At 40.7% G+C, this 22677-nt stretch overlaps 1 protein-coding gene across 4 annotated transcripts in view; it reads right to left on the reverse strand.

Moving 5' to 3' along the window:
* Window positions 1-22677, reverse strand: part of sema6e (sema domain, transmembrane domain (TM), and cytoplasmic domain, (semaphorin) 6E) — a 146924-nt gene that overhangs the window by 76418 nt on the left and 47829 nt on the right. Inside the window, exon 1 of one of the 4 annotated variants that reach the window (XM_005929457.3) lies at window positions 165-9643. The exons of the other annotated variants lie outside the window; for them this stretch is intronic. The gene's annotated coding sequence lies outside the window, so the exon portion shown is untranslated. Of the gene's footprint in view, window positions 1-164; window positions 9644-22677 lie in introns of those variants that run through there. 4 annotated transcript variants of the gene reach the window in all.

The raw sequence follows: 22677 nt of genomic DNA on the forward strand, positions 1-22677 counted from the left end.
GCATTTTTCAGTTTTTAGAGACAAGAGAAAAAACAGACACAAAGAGAATAAAAGAAGTTGAGAATAGACCAATTCACACTGGGAGGGTGGTGTATTGAACAAAAAAAAGACAGGAACACATAAATTAAAAGAGAGAGAGACACACAAAGAAGGTCTTCTTTTACCTGCAAACACAGAGTCTGATTCTGCTCCCCGCCCCCGCCCCCTCCATCCTTCCACTAGGCTTGACCAGGCAGCTACAATAATAGAAAAGCAGAGGGACAAACGGGGCCATCTATAAGGGAGCTAGATACTGGCATGAGCATGCAGTTGAGCCTGGGTGGTGGTGTCATTAAGTGTGAGTGCGTGATAAATGCACTCTGCTTGTCGTATTTGAGATTCTCATTAGTCTGTGTTCAGGAGGAGACCTTGGGCCATTACTCTTGCAGCTGCCCTAACATGAGGCTGAAGGTGTCTGTATATGAGAGCAAAAGAAAGTGTGTACTTCGAGAGGAATTCTTGTATGCGTAGAGGCATTTTAGGTGATGTATGACACCTTTTGATAGCCATAGTCAAAGGTCCTGTGTCCTCACACAACAGACAGGCATGCTGATTGTATGACTTGGAAGTCTCAATAGTCATAATTCATGTTCTTAATTATCACTTCCCACTGTGGTTTCTATTTAAATAACAAATTGGTGTTTGGTGAATATATTTTGTGTCACCTTAATACTATTTTAAAGGTGATACAAATTTATTTTCATGTCTTGTAATTTTACAAAGTCTCATAATGCAAGTCAGCAAAGAAACAGCAGAAATAGAAGCTTGCGATTTAAAATATTTTCTATGTTCCCCGTTTAATTTTTTTGAACTAGATTTAGAGTAGGCACGCTACATTCACCATTTCTGGTGTTTTATGAAGACTAAAGAGAAAATCACTGGCATGGTCCATAGGGATAAGTGGTGTGATGACTCTCCATATCATTTCAGAGATAAAGAACAAGACATTAGAATTCAAATCAATGTAGTTTGAGGTACCATGTCAACATTTGCATCCGTCTTACATTTTCCATGCAATCCCACCACTAACAACCCTGGGAGCATTCTCAGCCCTACTCACAATTCTCCTATAACATAAATGAAGACACAGGATCAGTCCAATCACAAACATCTCAAAATCTGAGGCTACGTGTTAACTTATTACAACAGCAAGTGTAACAACAGCTGACTCGTTAAACTTTAAACTGTGTTTAAAGACCACGGTGTATGATAAACTACTTTTCCTATGAGTAATCGTGAATGTTACTTCCAAACAACCTTAAGTGGTACCCATAGGATAATAACTCTTCCAGCTTCTTTGGTATAATGATAGCAGTTAGCTATTATCTAGAAAATACAGTATGTGCAATAGTACTACATGAAAATGTATTGTAAAAGCTGCCTGTGTCGCAAACTAACATAATGGCTGCTCAGTACCTTTGAATATGAATGTGTAAATAGGCTATATGTCCCCAGGAAACATTAGCATATTAGCTGATGCTATGTAACAATACATAATTGCACATTTTATTCAAGTTTCTTTTCAGTTTGACGTGGGAGCTGAGAAGAGGTAGCTTCCACTCTAGCTCGACAGCCTGCGTCAGTGGCTGTTAAAAGTCGTCTGGACGTCTGGTCCAATCAATACTCAGCGACAAGCATCTGCCCAGGTCTCCTGTTACTGTACCTCTGTCTTCATAGCTGTCTCAGGCTGTTTTCCAGACGACCATGTGCTGCTGGCTCGGCAATGAGACTTATCACAGAATAACACAGGTAATGTGATGCCACACAGGCCGGCCGCTGACACTTTAATTTGTCACTGGCGATAGGGTTTGTCAAACTATTCCTGGAGTTCATCAGCCACCTGGCCTTATTTGCTCACTCTGTAGATGACTTTTCAGCCCTCTTGAGAAATCCTATTCGACAATGACCTTGATGCTCAACTGCTGCATATTTTTCATTATGTACGAGCCTCTGCGGAGCGAGTGCCATGTTGTTCTTCAATTGAAGAATATGTGCTGGGTACTGATGAAGCAGTATGAGAGCTATAAAATCTGATCCTCTTTCAGTAACTGACATCATTGCTTGCCTCAAAAAGAAGAACAGCAATGATACTGTTCAGATCTCAGAGGGGTAAACTCTCGGAAGATGAAAGCAGAGAAAAATTTGAACTCTGATTCAAACATTCAGGCAAGTCAAAATGAAAAAAAAATTAAAGGTAAATAAAGAGACAGGTAGACTATTTCGAGTCTAGGAGAAACTCACTGAGATAACTATAAAGTTTCTCAAAAATATGCATGAGCTAATTTAAACGCAAACCTGCACACCTCCAGAGGGACAGTGAAAGTGTTCGCAGGTTATCACTAGAGGAATATATCTGCATTATTTCTGAATCGTTGGTGCTTTTAACTTCATAACTTTTACAGTTCCTTTGATTTAAAAGTTTGTACATTTTTAAGCTGTGACATATTAACAAACACAAGTGTTATAAATGCATTTTCATGATTTGCATGTAATTAGAGCGAAGTCAATCCAAAGTCCAACCGTTCCCTGAAACAGTGCAACAATTCCCTGAAAGTGACTTGAAAGTATAAAACAAAAGCCTGAGACAAATGCAAGCACTCTTGATGAACTCTTATGTGTATATGAGGAAGAACAGTTGTCATTTGTCTTTTTATGTTTGTTTATAAGTCTTTGACATAGATTCACAGTATGGACCCAAACCTATAAACACTCTCTACGATGTGAAAACAGAGTTTTTCTTTATACACTGAATTTCCAAACTTTGGACACTGGATGGAGGCCAGGCAGAGGTTTGCAAACAAAAACGTCTTTAAAGAAATTGCAAAAGAGGTCCATATTTACTTTCCCTAAAAGGATCCATTAGCCAACCTGAGAGTTGTAATACAAAATTCCCTAAAGCTTAAACTTGGACCAGGGGTCAGTTGAGGGCCATAGGCTGCAGGGCTCGAAGGTATACATGACAAGAAAGAAACATGCCTGCTTCACCAAAGGGCATTCTGAAATTATTAAACTCTAACCTGAAGTCATCTAGCATACCTTTAAATTCCAATTTAACATGTTCAGTCATTTTTTGATTGCAGTGCAGTGCTATGTGTTGCACCCCAATCGACAGCTAAAAGCCTATACACAAATGAGGATTTTCTGCAGCAGAGGAATGAGGCAGATTCACTTTAATCTCCATGACTTTACTTCCTTGCTTCTGTCCCAGGGATTTGGTACTACAGATCTCTTTTTTCTATGCTTAAGCCCTCCGGCCATATGCTACTGCCGCCCAGACTGTGACACAAAAGGCTTTTAATCAGTCTTCTCAATAACAGAGCACATTCTGTCATTAAAAACAGGCTTTGAGGCTTGCTTCAGTCTCTCCTTCAAGTCTGTTGGCTGAAGGCAGGTCTGAGATGCTACATCTATTGCAGTTCTGTGGTTTTCTGATCTACTTGCTGTCCACAGCACAATTCTCTGTGTTTTGAGAAAGACCGTAGCTAGACTACTCAAACTCTAAAGGCCGTAATCACCAACCCGAACCCTTGTTTTGCTTGCACACACTATATACCCTGTTGCAGACAAACCTGACACAAAAAAATGTAATGAGAAACTAAAACCTGTAGCCTGTATATTCAAGGATTTCCCGAATTAAAACAGGGCTTATGTGACAAATAACATAACCATAGACCCCAAAATTGATGTGTTACAAGAAGGATTTCCTAGAGCACTGATTTTGGCACAAACAAAGACAAAAAAGTAAAAAAAATTAAAAAAAATTAAAAAAAAAAGAACCAAAAAAACAAATTACTATTTCAACTTGGCGAGACAGTGTCAAGCTAACAAGTGCAAATAGCCGAAAGCCAAAAAGCAGAGATCCTATTCCATCTCAAGCAGCTCTTTTGGATTCCAGCCAACTGTCCAAACAGATCAATTTTAATGTGCACAGGAGTTATCTGAAGGGTGAAAGTGACAGAACTTCAATGGGCAAATATATGAACTTTATTATAATTGAATTAATTTAGGCTTTGCCCTCAAAGTAAACATTATTCAATAGCATAGAGCATTACCATAAATTATGCTTAAATCTAGACCAACTCTAAAATAAGAGCCACTATTTTATGACCTTTACTTGTTGTTTAAGACAAAAAATATTAGCAAACTGTTGACCCTTTGCTCATTTAAATTGTAATTATAAACAGCCTTGAGTCAAACTTTGGAGGGCTTCCTGACTTTCACCTCAATGCAATCCAAAACCTTCATTATCCAAATTCACTTAATGTTTCCAACCTGAGCAGAAGGATAACATGACTTAGAGATGTGAGAACTGGGAGTGAAGTAAAGCGCACATCCACATCACTTGAATTTTGTTCTTGACACAGATGTTAAGCCTGAGTGGTGTACGGCAGGGCTGCAGCCATGTTTGCTGACATTGTAGAAGCAGTTACGCTTCTACTTCTTTCCCATTACAGGGAGATGATTTATTTAAACTTAGCTGCAGGTTTGTTTTTGCACTCTATATTCTGGAAGCTTTTTGTTTCAGTGTGAATATGGCCAATGTGAACACGAGTAGTTATGGGGAGTGAGGCCAGCAGACTGTTTGTTCTGACATTGAAAGAGCTGTTATCACAAACAGAGAGTTGTTTTCCTCCTCACAGCTTGCCGGCTGTGCTTAAGCACAGATGCACAAATGCATTTGTATGCGTTCTTGTAACAAACTGACAAACTGGCTCCTGTCCAGCAACTCTGAGTGTCTAATAGCGTGTGGACATCTCATAAAACACTGCATGCTGTGTGAGGTTTGCACTTTTCTTTTCTTTTTTTTTTTGCTAAGCTGGCTAGTTAAGCTAGCCCCGAGAAATTGCATTATTTCTGCTTTCCCATGTGAGGTTAATTAGCCATTGATAAATATAAAAGTCAGCAAAAAGTTGCTTTGAAGTCCAAATATTAGTCTGAGAGGTATGTTTCAGAGAAAAGTCGATTTGGCTCTCTCTGTAGTTATAAAGCTCATCAAAACACTGTTGAATACCAGATTAAATAGTGATCTGTAAAAAGAATAATTCACTGCTTGAGGAAAATCATGAAAGGAGACTCTGCCATTTGAGATCTTTGCTCTACAGATGCCTGTTAGGGATGCAAGGAATACATTACATGTGTTGATCGATATTCCCTGCTTAGGGCTCGCGAGTTCACTGAATATTAAACAACCGTGGGAAAGTTATCCTGTCACGTTCCAGGTGAGGAGCGCTAAAGCCAGCAATTATCCCATCCTCTCGCCCACATACTGAATGCAGGCTTTTAATGAAAAGAAAATCGGATCCATTAACGATCCCCTTTCATTTGGAAAACCTGTACTTTTAACGGTTAACTCAATTTAGAGCCATATGTGACTAGCAGATTGCTTTCCCTTACGAAAGACACATGTTTATATTCTAACAGTGGCAATCATGGCTAAGAACTTTAAATCAGACTAATTACAACTGACTGATATTTGCATGGTGGTTTTTAATGTACTAGCACTGGGGTGTTTTTATTGAGGCACCCAAAGGACATTAATACATACTCAAAAATGTTTTCTGCAAATCAGCAGAAGGTTTACTCACATCAGGCAGACTGTCGCCAAGGGAACTAGGGGATAGAGGGTCAGTTCGGTCTAGAATTCCATGACGTGGTTTTCCACTTTTCTCATGATCAGTTAGGTCATGCAGGTGTCCATGAATGCATCCTCACATACGCTTTTTGGCGACGATTGAAATGTCACAGCCTACATAAAGCCATGTGACACATGCCAAGGCTCAAGTAAGCCTAACCACATAGTGAAGTCTGCCTTGCGCGCATACTGTGCACAATTTAAGCGTGATTGGGAGGAGGGTTTGCCTTGTTGTTCCAGGATGAATAGAAACCGACGAGGGAGAGTTTGGTATCCACCCAGAGAAGAATTAGGAGCTTTTATGATCAGCGTGTGGAAAGAGCGAGAGAGGCGTTTTTCTCCCTGGAGATCAGATGTTAGCCCGTTGCCCATTCTAAGTTCCCTATTATAGATGACATTTGCTGGCCTGTGCGCAGTTTTGGAGAATGGTTTCAAATCAGAATTATCTGATCATACTGCTTCTAAGCAGCTTTGTCATGTAACTCTACTGAAGCCATATAAGAGTCAGCTGAGTGAACATAACATAGATGTAAAGACTTAAAATCCAATCACATGTTTTTACTGGGTTTATCTTGTCCGACGAAAATATCTTGACGTTCCAGTTCTAGTTGGGCATTGCTATGTTTGTCAAAGTCTGACAACATGCCAAGACTTTGTACAGACTCGTACTCCTACCCTCTACCGTGTATTGAAGACTGTATCGATCAGGTAGGGGTAGAAAAGTTCATCAGTAAATTTGATTTTCTGAACCGCTGCTTCAGGAAATCCTGTCATTGAGCTGGCCTTTACAGTGTTTTGGCGTGTACGTGAATTCAGTACTTGTTGTGATTTTTACAGACCACAATCCATTAACCTCTCAGTTCTCTGCAGTTTCCCAATCAAACACTGGTTCGTTGGGCATTTCATCAGTCTTACACTAAGATAAGACTTCCTGTCTGATGGTATCTACGCCATCTCCATTCTAAAGCACCCGCTTGTTTTTGTGTTAAACTGACAACTATTTGTAAGATACTACAGCAGGAATTTTAGTAGTTTAACTGTTAACCTGTCCTTGACCCTTTACCTTTTTGCTCAAGTGTCAAGAGTGCCAACATTATAAAGTAAAGCTTGCTTCATTTTTTAATTTTACACCGATTCGTAACACATAGTCTCTTGTGTATCCACACATAATTTAAGCTAAGATGAGTATATTTTAATGCAGCTACAAAGAAAACCCAATTGGGGAACAAATTTAATATCCCTTGGAAGGCCTAATGAGCAATGCCAGTCCTGTCAGGAAAACTATAATTTTACCAGAAGTCATGTTGCAATAAAAAACACCCATGGGGATTTTAGACGAGTTGCACCAAAGCCTCATGGGCAAACATTGTTAAGACAGCAGCTCTGTAAATAGAACAGCTGGCTGACACGTACAGTACACCGGCAAAGCTATGCCTATCGTAGGCTCTTTTTTAGGGCTCCCCAACTCTCACCGGCCTACCATTAGTCTGAGCTCTGTCTCTCTGTCAAAATCCCTGAGCATCCCTTTGCCTCTCTGAGCGGATCCAAGCAAAGAGCCTATGACAGTTAGCGAGCGCCTCCACTGCACACATCATTGATACTAATGGGGACGGAAGGCTGGTGTAGTGTGGCATGTGGAACAGAGTTTGTTGGGGTGTGTGTGTAGGCATACGTGTGTGTGCATGCACGTATGCGCTAACCAAAGTCAGGATTACACAAGTGAAGCGTGTTTGGCTGCTCTGTGGCACGGAGATCAATTCATGTCGTTACAGCAAATGGCATGACAACCAGTCTCCTCCCCATCACCATCTGCCTCCTGTGTGCCAATTTGTCACAGCACATCCAAGTGTGGCCATGCCTTCATTTAACACTGAACAAGAGCGCAAGTCAGGAATGAAGATGGGAAAAAGGGTAAGGAGGAGAAAATTAGGGCACTGACAAAGACTCAAGCCCTCGAGACATGCAGTGAGAGAGGTCAACTGAAGTTTATCAGAGGGCAAAGACAAAGGAATATACACGGGGGGGCATCCTGGTGACTCCAGTACAAACCACATTGCAACACCCTGGGCTAAAACGTGGGCCAGCATGTATGTCACATTTTCTCCCTAACCATATGAGTTTTTAGGAAAAGGCAAAAACAAACTAAAAAAATAAAAATTTAAAAAAAATCCACAATTTAATTTTGAAATAAAAAGGAGGAAACAGAGACAGCTGCATTCTCAGTGTGTTACTGATTTAGAGACAGCTTTCCTTATTTGTAGCTGAAAAGACAGGTGCTAAAACTAGGGTCATGCAGAGAAGTGATGGGGTGGAAAAGAATGTTAATCTGTTATCTGAATAAACTGGGAAAAAAAAATAGACAACAATTCTAAAATGTTAACCCCTCTGTGATTTTCATTCATATCATGCAGGTTCGAAAATTTAGCTCAGTGCCCTGCTTGTAAAGTTGTACAAATTAAGACAGAGGGCAGGATTTGCCTGCAGCTTTCGGCTGCTATGGTTTGGCATGCAAAGACCCTTTTTGTTTTTCTTGCAAAACCATGTGGGCCATGAACAAATGTTCATACATCTAAACTATGCATCAAACTATGCTTCACAGTGCCAGCACTGTGGAGTGAGTAGGTGACAAGATATGAAAGCAATGCCAGTCACTCTCTTTCTGCCCCCATCTCTCTCTCTCTCTCGCTCACATTTTTGGCACCATAATACCACTATTCAACAGAGTGGTCTGATCATGTTTCACGCCTTTGCACCCGCACTGACTGCTGTTCTGTCCCATTTCACCCTTTTTGATACGTCTTTGTGTCATCAATAATGACAGGCAGAAAATGGGTGTCCACATCGGGGCCCCTTATGCCACCGTGATGCCAGTGATCCGGTTCAACACCAACAACCTAATTCCTACAAACTCAACCTTCTAACCAAGCTATCATGTATTGTTTCCCTGCTGTCAGCACACCGCAAAGCAAGAGCGGTGGGCTCCTATTCATTCTGACTGACGCGCAACACTCTACAATGGTCCTGTGCTGCACATATGCAGAGCCAGCCAAAAGAGGGATCACACAACAGTGGAGCTTTGAAAGGTGGTATGAATAAAGAGATCAAGAGTCCAACATGAGCATTCATAGTGTCAGATCATCGTAAATAACAGCTCGTGGGGACAAAGCCTCTGCCAACCCCAGGAAAACAATGTGTTCGAGTTACAAACGATTTTTACACGTTTATTTGTCTACCTGTTTCTGTGAGGCAGAGCTTTGCTTGAAAGCCCTCGAGTCATTTTGCTTTTGGAAAAACACAAAATGAAATCATGACCTGCACTGTGTCATACAATCAAGCTCTTAACTGCCAAATGGTTTTCTCTTATTACTATGGCCAATGTGAGCCTCACAGGGTATGAACTTTATGCACTCAAATTCATGGCAGACAAACATGTCATCATTTCTCACATTCATCAGCAATACACAAAATTGTGTGAAATTATGCTTCTGAAAGAGTTTACAGCATGCACAGAGGAACGCAGTGTAAAGCCTGGTCATGGTTAATTTGATGTATTTGTGTGGTATGCTTAAAACATCCTCGCCTGCGTTTCTGCAACCATTACCTCCATTTTTTCCGGTACATGTTTGGCTTCTCTCAATGATGTGTCTAAGGGCAGACGATGCTGCATGCTCTACAGATCATAAAGCCATCTAAAGCAAACTTCTGTTTTGTCCTGCACTGCTGAATTCAAAATTTAGCATGGAAATCTAATTCTTATATTCAATCAGATGGAAGTTGGTCGTTTCTAATGGTGCCATCAAGCTGCCACTTTCAATGTACTTTTGGGTAAACCTCATGAACCATTTGATTGCTTATTAAATCTTAAATATTGAACACAGCAAAATGCAAAGGAGTGAAATCAGGTGTCCAGGAGCCCTCACTCAAGTACAATGCTGGAAATATCCTAAGATATTATCCTGATTATATTAAGGAATTCCATTCAAAAAACGTTCAATCTTCAGTGAACTTCCTCTGAAAGCAAACAGAGAAAAAAAATGAGAATGTAAAGCAGAATAAAGACAGCTGCACTGCAAACACACTGCCGAAAAACCTCTGGGGTTCCTTAAACGGGGCCACTGACCCAAAGAGATCCCACAGAGAGGGGCTCTATGTCCTCTCAGTGTAAACTCCTCAGTCCCTCTGCTGTCATAACATCACAACCAACACAAGCAGAAATGGAAGCAGATGTGCTGGTATAGGCAAGCAGCTTCATGTTGCTTATAGACCACATTGCTCTTTCCCAGTCCTATATTTTCATTCCCTCTTTCAATTTTATGATTTATGAGTGTGCATTCACTGTGTAATAAAACAAACAATATCAAATATGTATAAACAAAAAGACAAATTCATGATTATTCAGCACGAATGCACAAACCTCTGCCCACACTCTCTGCATATATACACAAAATGTGGACCAAATGCACCTTGTGGTTTTAAACGTGCCCACGCTTATGGTAAACTGTGTGGGAACTTCATCCAAAACTTGGTTTTGTAACATTCAATATGGAGGTAAGACTATGTAGAACAACAGGACTGATGCACCTCCAAATATTAGCTGCAAAATAATAAAACGGAGCAACGATGGTATAAAAAAATAGAGCTGAACCTAACACACCCGCACTTTATTTCTGATCTGCATAACCTTGTTACCCCAGCATTAACCACGCAAATAAGTTTGTTTTTTTTCATACTTTGTAGCAGATATTTAGGAGCTTTACTATTTGTCATGTTTGCTGGGAGCTTTTTCACATCTATCTAGACTTGTCAGAACTTTGAAACTTTCTTCATTCGCTTGAAGCCCCTCTCTGTTCTCAAGAGACTCATTCATGCAACACAGCTGGGGGTTTAAACCAGTGCTGCTCTGTAGTTAGTTCATCTCTCCAACTGCACAGTCATTCTTTACCCAACCTCCCCATAGCAAAACCACAATCGCACTGAAGAGAATTCATGACAGATGAACTTCCTTGTAAATCCATTATCCCAAATTCAGCTCTCCGCACACACACACACACACACACACACACAAAAAGTCATCTCAGATAACCAGCGAATTCCCATAACTGAGCTTACCTCCTAAGAAAATGACTTCTTAATCTATATAAACCTACATACACATGGCGCTCGAGTAAAAAAAAAAAAAGGGGGGGGGAAGAGGTTGTGACCGCAGAGTGAGTCCCCAAATCCTTAGCCACAGATAAAGCCTGTCCACTGACTCACTCACACAGCGCAGCAGATGAGCTGCATTGCTTTCCCAATCCCTCCCGAATGAGGCAGCCGACTGCAGCTGCTGTGAGCTCAACACCAACGCTCACTCCCATCATAGATTCATAAAGCCACTGAAGGCTTGTAAATACTTAACAACCCCAGCCATCCGCAAATTAAGCAGAGTGGTGTGACAGCTTTGGCACGCTGGTTTGTGGTGACTTAACCTGTGTGGTGTAAAGGCAGGAGGCCGTGTTATACTCTAAACACATGGCTGGTTAGTTTAAATGTTATGGCCACTACGCCAAATCACACTCTGATTTAGTCATGGGAAGTGGCCTGGTGAAGTAAAGAATGATGTCAGCTTTAAAAAGAACAAAAAGAACCTCTGACCACTCCTTTCCAGCCTCCCACCCATCAGTCATGTTGCGGACAGGCTGCAGCTGTCTTTCTTGTCAAAAATCATCTCCATCAAAAATATTAGGCAACAATAATAATGATTATTTTCCCCCAACACATACTGTGCATGCAGAAGGGTGACAAATGAAAGAAATATGTTTAAAATAAGGTGTTTGTTATCCAAAACACCTTTAATCACTCATCACCTGCTTAATTTTTTTGTTTACTGTGCAACTTTATTTCAAATAAAGCTGAAACTAATACAAATTATGTTAAAATTACTTGTTTTGTCCAACCACAAAGCCTACATTTACCCCATTTATACAGTACTACTACTAATAATAATAATAAAGTTGTCATTTCAGCTTTAAACTGACTAATGATTTTAAGGGTAGGGCTTCATCTCAAACAAAAGGGATATTCTCAAAAACATCCATGTCACACAAGCCTCAACTTGTCATTCTCAAAAACAACCTGTAGTCTAGATGACAGCATGATTAACAGCCACTGGCACACAGGTTAGATAAATTAGGATCAGCAGATTCAGTTAAAGAGGACACAGGGTGAAGTTTTGTTGTTCTGCGCAGCTGTTTTCCCACCCAGTCTAGGCAGAGTAGGTTCCAGTATTGATTAGAGTGAATAAGATCAGCTGGTGGGGCTGCTACCAGGCTCCATCACTTCAGCTGCTGGGTCTATTAGACTGGGTGCTCATATAGCACATGGGAGATGAAGGATAATGTTGCCGTGATTGTTTTATTGCCACACTGCGATCACTGTGCCCCGGCATTAGCAGCGTTTTATAATTTCTAATCTCATTTTCTAGAAATAGTCCCGCAGAGAGGCCCCCGTATCCTGCCATAATAGTTTTGAGGTGAGCCCCATTTACCAAATGAGCTTTTCAGAGCACAACATTCCCATTAACACCACTCATACAATCCCTCTTCTCCTTCAAATGTGCACCATGAGCTTCTCCACAGACTCAATGCACCAGCAAGCAAATATTTCATTTTTAGAAGTTTCGCATCTAGTCAGTCTCCCGTGAGCAAAGTTGGCAAAATCTTTCCGTTACCAAAATTATGCTAAATCCCACTGAACGGATTTCACAGCAACACACCACACGACGACACACCACATTCCCGTCTACAATCCCACTACGCTGGAAAACTTCCCTGCAGTGCTCGCTTGGTTATGGTAGTGATCAATGGCCCCCTGGCAGTGGGCGTTCGGGGGGGGTCTAGGGGTACAGGAATGGTGGTATTAATAATGCAAGGTCCAGGCCTGTCATATCCTCCATTAGCACAGAGGAGGCGGGAGGCCTAAAGGCTGATTGATTACTAATTAGATTAATTGCTGTCTTTTAGAAAAGGAGGAGAAAGTAATAGACCAGAGTCCTGACAAGTGTGATGGTATTGGAGCCAGGATGGCTGAAAAATATACATACAGTGTGAGGAAAAGTGGCTCTGCAGATTACAAATCAGGCTTCTCCTCTCAGTTCAGTATTAAATTAAGGAAAGAATACCCCGAGTCTGTGCAATAAACAAGAGATCAATCAAGAGCCAACCCACCGATTGGTTTAAAAATGTCTAATAAATTGCTCAGTTCTCTGCAGGACTCTCTCTTAAACGCACCTGTCCATGCCAAAGGAACAACTCACCTGCAGTGCTCGTAGTACTAACTGAGGTCGACAGCAGTATTATTTGTTGCTTTGATTCGAGGCCATTCCCTTCCTATTATTCCCACGTTTGTTGTCTTGTTAGCTATTGCCATCTGGAAAACACAACATGATAAGGCCAACTTCTATCCCGTTTTCATGTAATGAGGGTAATGCTAGTGTTGCAGAAAACTGCCATTTGCCAACAGGCACAGAGGTTTGGAGAGATTAAGTGAAACTTAATCTCCCAAGTGTCCTTTAGAGATAAAACTAATAAAACTCACATCAAAGCCTTGAGTTGTGTTACACACATTGTGTAGTGTGAGTGGTAAAGTCACTAAATGATTAGGCAAATATATTTACCGCCATCTTTTCTTCCGCACAGCATTCAGTTAAATTCACAACACTAATTTCTGCCCTAAGTCACTTTGGGCTGAAATTGGTTTTGCTCACATTTTGGACTCAAAGTAAAACTCAGTTTCGTGATATTCAGTGTCACAGTGTAACCTCCACAAGATGAATGTGATGCATTTTTGTTTGAAGGCGTATTTATTGTAAAATTGATCAGGACCTATCTGGCAGACTGTGGGAGATGTTATTCTTAATAATAATAATTATCCTTGCTTTCAATTAACAGCGTCCGACTGTCTCACACAGTCTTTCTGAAGCACTTTAATCCAAATATTAAAATTTATTGGAAAACCATCTTTCATTAAAGCAGGCATCAGGCTTAAAAAAATTCACATAATCCAAGCCCACGATCGACATCACAGCTGCAGTTATTTCTGTCAAAATCACATCTTAATTCCCAACAAGTGGCAAAGCAGGCATGCATGTATGAGACTAATTGGCACATTGGTATGGCCACACTCATTATACACGCCCACACTCAACATAAATAGCCTCACACTTCTGTGGGAATAATGCCTTCCAAATAGGGAGCTGTATTATTTGTTTCGGCTTGCCTCTACACCAACAGACCATGGAGAGCCATATCGTGCTCTGCTGGTTTTCACAAAGCTCATGGGAGAACAGTCCCAGCATGCATTGCTACGTTCAATGCAATAACTGTGCCACTTTTGATTTTAAAGAAAAAAAAACGACAAGAAAAAAAATGATTTATTCTCTAGAAGCCTGTCGAAAACATGCATTTGGCCCAACTGCAAAATTACAAGGAAAGCCTGCACCACAGTGCAGTCGTCCATATCCATCTCACAAATCTGACATAATGCCATCGACATCAGAGCTGGACTGCCAGTGATGCACTTCGCCAACACAGGGCTTGCTTTTTTGTGCTTCTTATCTCATGTCATGAATCATAAAAAGACTCATCTTTATCAGCCTGTTTGACAGCGAGACGGGTCTTTACGCTTTCTTGTCACACATGAGTTCTCGAGAAGCTGTCAGGATGAAGTGGAATATTAGACCTATTAATTATTCCACTCCTCCATCCTGCTGGGAGGCAGTTCTGAGACAGTTCCTCGTATCTGACAAAGTTCATTTATGCTTGACTCCACTGCTATAGCAACAAATGTCTAAAGACGGAGCTTTGTTAGACTACCATAACTGAAATCTGTTGACACATCATCCCAAAGGACAATACAACCAACAAATTCATGCACAATGCAGAAACTGTCATGATTAGTCTTTTGAACTTATGCCACCTTCAGAACTCTTGACATGTTATTTACCAGCTTTACTGTGCCATCGCTGCCAGGATGTACTTTTTTGTTTGGAGCGGGACAAAAAAGAAAAAGGAAAAACTGAAGCCACACAGGGTTTGAGCAAGCAAAGGTTACAGACTGTTACCGTCAGGCCTCTGGGTTAGGAACCTGTAACACCACAAGCCATAGAGGAAGCTCTTTCTTATCCATTCTTTAAAACAACTGCCTCAGTGCATGTCTTTCCATGTTTAGTTCTGTCAATCTTGGTTTGTAGCTGCTTTCCTTTTTCTTCTTTCCATAAGCCCAAAGCTACCTCTCACCTCCTTCTCGCTGCCTCACTGCTATGACAGCATGCTGTGCTAATTGAAAGCGACCCTGACTCGTCCTTTTTCCAAACCACTCTAGCTGATGCCCCGTTGTTTTTCTCTCCGCCGGAGGTTGACAACTGGCCTTTCGACTGCGGCGTCAACTCTAACCTCGCCGTGCTGGCCTCTCACCTTTCTCCCTCTGCGAATGCGGGGCCAAATCCGAAGCCACACAGAGCGGCAAGAAACTGCAGACTGCAGATGTTTTCCTCACTGTTCTTATGAGTTAAAGACATTTCTCCAGAGTAAATGAAACCAGTCCTCTACAGGTTAGAAAATGTGCTTTTTGTCTTTTTTTTCTTCTTCATGCAAGTATAACTGATGCATGACATTGTTTACACACTAAAAAGAGATCTTCAATTTGAAATTCAATGAAGATGCAAACAATTCCAAGCAATCTTCCCTCGAACATGCTCTGCAAACTCTGAAGGACAAAAGCACAAACTCTAACTTAATGGATGAGATACAGCTGCAGCAGAGACAACATGATTAGATTCTCCTCATACTTAATTCCTTTATCAAAAACTAGTGATATTCCACTAAAACAAAACGCTTGTACCTGCAGTGTTTCAACAGAGGTGGGCTGCTCTTATCACCCTCACTGAATAGGACTCGGGCCCATAATGTAATAGCCTAGCGGTGTGCTCATAAATCACTTGAAGAGGCTGTATGCCACATGCACTGACACTCCCAATCTGCCAACCTGTGTCTTTATTAAAGAGCATATTATATTGAAAGGCGCTTTTTCTTCAGTTGCCCCTACTATAAATGCCTCAACTCATTTTTATGCAAACAAGAATACAAATACTTTCCTCTGCAGGCACAAATACATTTCTCTGAGCTTTAATATACACAAAACTGTCTCTGTGTGTGTTTGTGACAGAGTGCCTTTGTTTTTACATCTTGTCACCATTCCTCTTCACAATTACATCAATTGTCTCCCTCCCACAGCAAGTGAGGCATCAGTTCGGAAGTATGAATGTCTATTCATATCTGATTTGCCTTAGTGAAACTCCGTGTTATTGGCTGTACAGTGCACACAACAGTATGCGTTTGTGCTCTGCTTTGTTGATGTGTTATATTTGCTTTATCTCTCCATCCTTTCATTAACTTTGACAACTAAATGGGAAAAATCTCAAAAGTAAATATCATGTGAGCTGACAAAGAAATAGCAATAACATGAGATGAGTCACCATATAGCCGTATATGTTGACAGAGAGAAAACATCGATCCTTTCCGTTTTCTCAAAGTTTTCTTCCCATCTAAAAGACAATAGTTGACTACTCTTTTACTTTCAAATGCAATCGATTTGCTTCTCCACCCTACTGAACTCTGAACCTTCTAATTACACCGTCCTAATCCTTTATTCACAAAAAAAGACCAATGTTTCCTTTTGCGCATTTTTGATTTTATTCTTTTGTTTTTTTAAATTTACTGCCCACTGCTTTAAACAACTGTGAAGGAACAACAGGCAAATGTTCCTTTGATGCTCTTATGCCCAAGTCTGATACGAGCACTTATGGATCGTGCAAATGTCACACAGATCATTATAAAGAACTCAAAAAAAAAGTCCAAACCCCCCCAGAATTCAGACAATACATATAAAATGGAACAAAACAAAACTCAGATTGTATGTGTGTGGTTTCCTTTCCCCTTTTTTAAAAGCCTTTAACCTACAGTAATACAACTGCCTGACTCAGTACCAGCTGTGACATCGCTATACTGTCAGCTCCAGTGATTTATTAAAACTCAAAGAAGCATAAATTCAACAGGATTACACACAAAAAGAGGTTCTTGTTATATGTAGTTTTTAAAATAAAAAAAAGGCATAAAAATAAGCAACTAAGCTGCATAGGGCCATTCAGCAGAGAGCTTGTGTGAACGAGCAGGAACAAGGTAAGATGGCAGCAAATAATTCGCTGTTATGACCCCCAAAGGAAGCGACTGAAAGAAGACTGCAGCAAGATGTCAAGTTCATTACAGGTCAATATTTGCATAAAATGTACTTGTTACATTCAATTAGAGCTTTTAATAATCAAGATTGTTTTCATGCATCTTTGTTCTTTCACCCCTAAGGACAGCTACTCCTCATCTTAGGGGTTTGGATATAATATACATGATGAAAAAGCTTTATTGAAAGGATTGAAGGAATCCAAGATGTCAAGTCTCTGCCTGCACTAAGAGCTGTGATTATTTGTGCCAACTAAATGTGTCTAAGATTCTGCCGGCTGCCACAGTGCTTCCAACCAAAATCATGCAAATCGAGAACAGGAAAAACACTAAATCTCTTTCTCCCACTCATTTCTTGCAAACAAGGCGCATCCCTTGGTAAACACTGGCAGCAGAACACATCCTGCAAAGAAAGCCTCGCTGCTGAGAGACAGAAGTGTAAACAGCTCTCAAACTCTCAGAATAGAAGTTGTTACACTCTAGAAATAAAATACTGTGGATGGGAATTGAACAAAGGCATGGGTTACTTGTTAGAGGTTTTGCTTTGCAGGCTCCTGTGGCTGTGACATGACCAGAGTCCTCCACAATCTGTACCCGCAAAGGTAAAACTCTGTGAGCATGAACATAATTAGTCGGAAAACTGTCTCAATTCAGGTGTTTCCCTACAGACCTTACGCAAAACTAATTCCTGTAATACGCATCATAGCTACATAATTATGTTAACAAATAGGCTCGAGACACAAAACTTCTTGTTTTTAGTCTGAATAAAGGAAAACTTTTATGACCACAGCTCCATGCCAATTAGATGCTTCAGCTGTCATAACCATTGCTGGAATGGAAGATGCACCAGAACTCAAAAACAGAAGCCAAAGCTGTCAGCCTGGTTGGTGTGTGCACCGATTTCCCAGCTCAGTGAAAATTCAAAAGAACGCCTGAAAATATCCAAAAAAGGAATAAAAATATCTTGAACACGCCACATAAAACTACCTTTATTTGACAGTCTTTGTTAACTTAAAATCTCTTAAACTGTGGTAAATAATTCATGCACACTATGTGGTTTCATATTCGTGACTTTCAGTCGCTTTTTTTGGTCTACCTGACCAAAAACTAATTTTTATTGTTCAGAAGGTCTCTTGCTCAGGAAGCTGGTGTATTGTGCACCAGGATTTATGCTGCAAGCTTTAGCCATAGTCCAACACTTAATCTTTTAGAACTTAAATAGCTCACTCCTGGAAGATATGACGTAAACCACCTGCTGCAAGTTGAGTGCTGTATGTTCACTTCCAACAGAAAAGAAACTAAGAAAAAAGAAATCAGACAAGCAGTAATTTCAAATGGGTCCAGATGCATCTCCGCCTTCCCCTCTTCTTTAACTGCTTCAGGCTTACCTGTCCTTTTCAGACATCATTTCAAAAAATGGTCAGTAGAAAACGTGTGGGTAAGGAGTGTTAGATAGCTGAATTTAAATGCATACATGTTGTATCTTGACAATACATATCAAATAGTCTCACAGCAGCTGAGGCTTAGCCACTGTTTGTCATCTTGTCTAATGTGGAACGTGCAACACGAACAGTGAAGTAGAGCAAGGCAGACAGGTAATCCAGGATTACAACACCGACATGTCATTTCTGTGGACGCTGTTATCCCAGCTCACTCGTCTTTTGCGTGAAATGCAGAGTTCAACCCCATCTGTCTGCTCGAAACTCTCCTCTGGCACCCATCAATGGCGCACCGTGGACCAGCATAGACGACGAGATAATGAGCTCCCGTTGCCTTGTCAACGCCATCCGTTTTTTTTCCCCCCCCTCCGACAATCTTAAGCTCACGTTTGCCAGTTTCCAGGTGTTTGGAGCTCTAAAGCAAACAAGGTATTCCGATAGTAAATTAAATTTTATATTGTTTCAAAATCCTTCCAACAGGCACCCACAGACTGACAATATTATAACTAGTCTGCAGTTTTCTGGAGAGATAGCAAATGCAACAGCTTATAAGACTAAAGACTAAAACTAAAATCCTACAAAAAGGGAGCATGTCAGAGTAACAAAGATAAAAGGTAAGGTTCACACACAATCTCAGTGTGACAAGCTTGTAAAAACTGAAGTTAAAGATTTGTTTTATTGTTGAAGGCACCAAGTATACACATTGATTGTCCTGTATTTGGCCTAAATGACTCATTGAATCCATTTACTGAAAAAAGAAAGTGAGTTTTTAAGTCCACTTCCTTCAAATTGTCTTAGTATGAGCGTTCAACTGGGATGCTTCATCACAGACTCCGACCTATAGCCTTCAGACCAAAGTCCATTTGTTTTTCCTTCTTTTCCCGTTTTCTATATCATCCAATTCCCTTTTTAGTTCTGTCCCCACTTCCCAGTGTTTTATCATCATTCCAATTCTGTTTTGTGCAAGCATACAGTCACATATTCGTTTACGAAATATAGTGCCATCTCAGTGATTTCAACAAAGCTCTTTGGGAGCCACACGCTAAAAACATGTGTCTTATTAAGTTTATTAGAAGCAAGATTTTATGTTTGCACTCTGTATGATCATTTGTTGTGGGCAGTCTGAGGTACACCTGTGCACTACTCATGATGTCAGATCAGCATCCTGATGTGGCACACCTGTGAGGTGGGATGGATTATCTCAATATAGCAGATGTGCCCACTACCACACATTTGGACTGATTTGTGACCACTGTTTGGGAGGGATGGTTATATTGTGTATCTGGAATGAATTTTAGGTCTCTACGTCCATCCCATGGGGAATGGGAGCAGTAACAAAGGTGTTGCGTTTATATTTTTGTTGAGTGTAGAAAAGAACAATGAAAGTCTCTGGCAGTGAAGTATCTGATGCTCTAGTTGAAGGGAATACCTTATCTTGCAGACAATGTTGTGGAATGTATCAGTGTTGTGTAAAATGGCGTACAGGTGGGGAGAGAATGTCACTCTGCAGGAAATGCCATGAAGCACTTACAGAGGTAGCATGAGAAATGTGGTCAAACTGTTGCTCAGACCAGCCATCCAGTTGTTGATGGGGGGAAGATGCACTTTAAACTGAAAACAGCAAGAAGCCCCCTCACATGGATAAACATTTGGACTAAATTTATTTTGTAATTTATTCTGTGACTTCACACAACTTTGGAACACTGCAAAAGGGCTTCGAGTAAGTAATTTTCAGTTTTTTATTAGTCTTGTCTAAAACACTTTGGCTACAGACAAGTCAGTCGTTAGTCTGCCCTCAAGTCAAAGTCTCTTTAGAATGGGATTGATTACAAGTTGAAACACTGTAACCTCTCGATGGACAGACCTCAAAATAACTTGCAAGGACGTATAAAAGCTAACATAATAAATGATATTTGATTGTTTTTCATGCAGGCTGCTCATTTAAAATAATCTGTGTGTGAAACTTGTGATTGATACTGGGTATACAGCATGTAATTATTAGTTTTTTCTTTCCCAGAAGAATGAAGGAGTTGAGCTGATATCTTTGTCTGTTGCTTGGAAATACTGGAACTGTGTCATGTTGCTCATGCAAACATGACCAGGTGATCGACACGACCGTCATGCCGATCACGCAAACGTTAACGTTCGTGTGATTGACATGACACAGTGCCACCATTTTTGATTCCTACAGCTTCTTTTCTGTTTAAACCAATTTTTTTTTTTTTTGTATTTCTTTATCTTTTTTTTTCCTGCAGTCTCATGCTGATCATGCAAACGATTGCAGATTATGCTTTGCTAATATAGGGTAAATTATTTTTTAATGCTGCATTAATCCACTTTTTTTGCTTCACTCTAATGCATTTTTTAAAACAACTTGCAAAATACGACTGAACACTCTTTAGTAGATTCGGTGTCAGTTTACATTAATTGCAGAAGAACAGTTCTGGCACAGTGTTTATACGAGCCAATCCCCATTCCCCACCCCTCATCTGCCCTCCCTCCCAAGTGACTCTTTATTTCTGTTTGAACAAAAAAAGATATTTTCTTTACAAAAGCAGCTGCTAAAACAAAAAGAAAAAAGAATACACAGCACTCGATGATGTCTACCACACATTTTCTTCTCTGTGGAGTGCAGTCAAAGCAGAACAGCTAACCTCTCACCTGGTTTGGTACGAGAGGCTGTTTTGCATAATATGTGCAGTGAAAATCAAAATCGAAACCATTCCAAACTGGCACATTCAGCAAAAAATGTTCAATATCAGTTTGGAAAATCATCTTATTTTATTTTGTTCAAATTGTCTGAATCTGAATCCGTTTGAATCACAACATTAATGCCGACACTGTAAACCCTAAGCAGTAGGACATAACGCCAGTCAACGCCCTTATTTTCAACTCACGTGAGTTCTTTGCCTGAGTCATGACAGGTAAGTGAAATGATGGACTAACTCCTTCATGTTTCTTTGGAGCGTTTGTTCGTTAATGGCTGAGAATCAACCCTATGTCAACATACTGGTTGGTAGCAGCAAAGGCCAGAAGGGACCTGAGGTGGTGCTCACACCCACCACTGTGTTGCGGCCTGGCACGGGGCTGTGCTTTAGAAGGGAGACTCATGGAAATCAGCAGGGCTTGGCTGGGCTTCACTCCCGCCTTGGTCCGCTAATGGCTTTCCAAGTTTGCGGCTGCCATTTGTCAGCTTGACTGATGTCTGCTCCATGACGATTAATCTCTTTCAATCATCCATCTCTTCACCATCAGAGCAAAAGTACAGTGCTCCGGCATGTTGGACCAGAACATGGATTTGCTCCCCAAATCAACCTCACACAATAAAACACCTGAAGCTTCAAAGTTGCAGGTAGAGCAGGGTGTGTTTTGAGTATTGTGATGATAAGGGGATAAATTTACTGCAGCAGAAGAGAAGACAAAACAAAAATGGAAAAGAAAAAACTTGGCATTCTCGTCTTGTACATAATAGAAGAGCATCAGACACAGCCAAAAACCACAGAAAGCAAGACGAGCTGTTGAGATAGGTTGTTCCTATTCCTGGAACATTTTCAGTAGTCTATGAAAAAGAAAAAAAAAAAAATAGGGGTCTGCATCGCCCCTCTTACTTCATTAAGCGATTCTTATTGAAGCCTTGCAAGCAGGATCCAAACAGGAAACATTAAGTCTCTGGAGAATAGAGAGAAAGTACAGCAATTCTGTCTGTGTGAAAGAGTGAAAAGACAGAGTGAATGAGGTGTGGCGAGTGAATATAAAGCAGTGAGAACACAGGGAGGAAAAGGAATAAAACATAGTTAGGGAGCAACAGTGTGAAAGGAAAAGCTAAAAGAGGTTGCAGTGCCCCAGGTGAGCCCTGTGGTGGGTCATTTCACAGCCCTGTAGGCTGAATAACACTGACAGGTCAGCTGGAAGACTCACTGCCAAGAGAAACTCACGACGGAAAGAAAAGAGCACAGGGCTGCACCTCTACACACAATTTCACACATAAAAACAGTACATGCAAACGCACACCTCCCCGTCTTCACCGCAATATAATTTCCTTTTCAATCTGCCGCACAATAACCTAGCCACTGTTTATTGACCTTTACCATACAACTATTCACCAGGCAATCACTCCTTTGGCTCAAGACACAGAGATATAGCTCCCACTGCTCTGCTGCCTCAGTGCTACAAATCCACAAATGTACAACTGGCTTCAATAGCTGCGTACATAGTTCAGGAAGTGCGTTTGGTGCCTGAACGAAGGAGGAGTGCCTCTCTGACAGCAGCGATGATTGGATCATCAAAGAAGACAACT

The sequence above is a fragment of the Haplochromis burtoni genome, unplaced genomic scaffold, assembly GCF_018398535.1.
Source record: "Haplochromis burtoni strain Fernald_Lab_line unplaced genomic scaffold, NCSU_Asbu1 Contig_124, whole genome shotgun sequence".
Lineage (NCBI taxonomy): Eukaryota > Metazoa > Chordata > Actinopteri > Cichliformes > Cichlidae > Haplochromis > Haplochromis burtoni.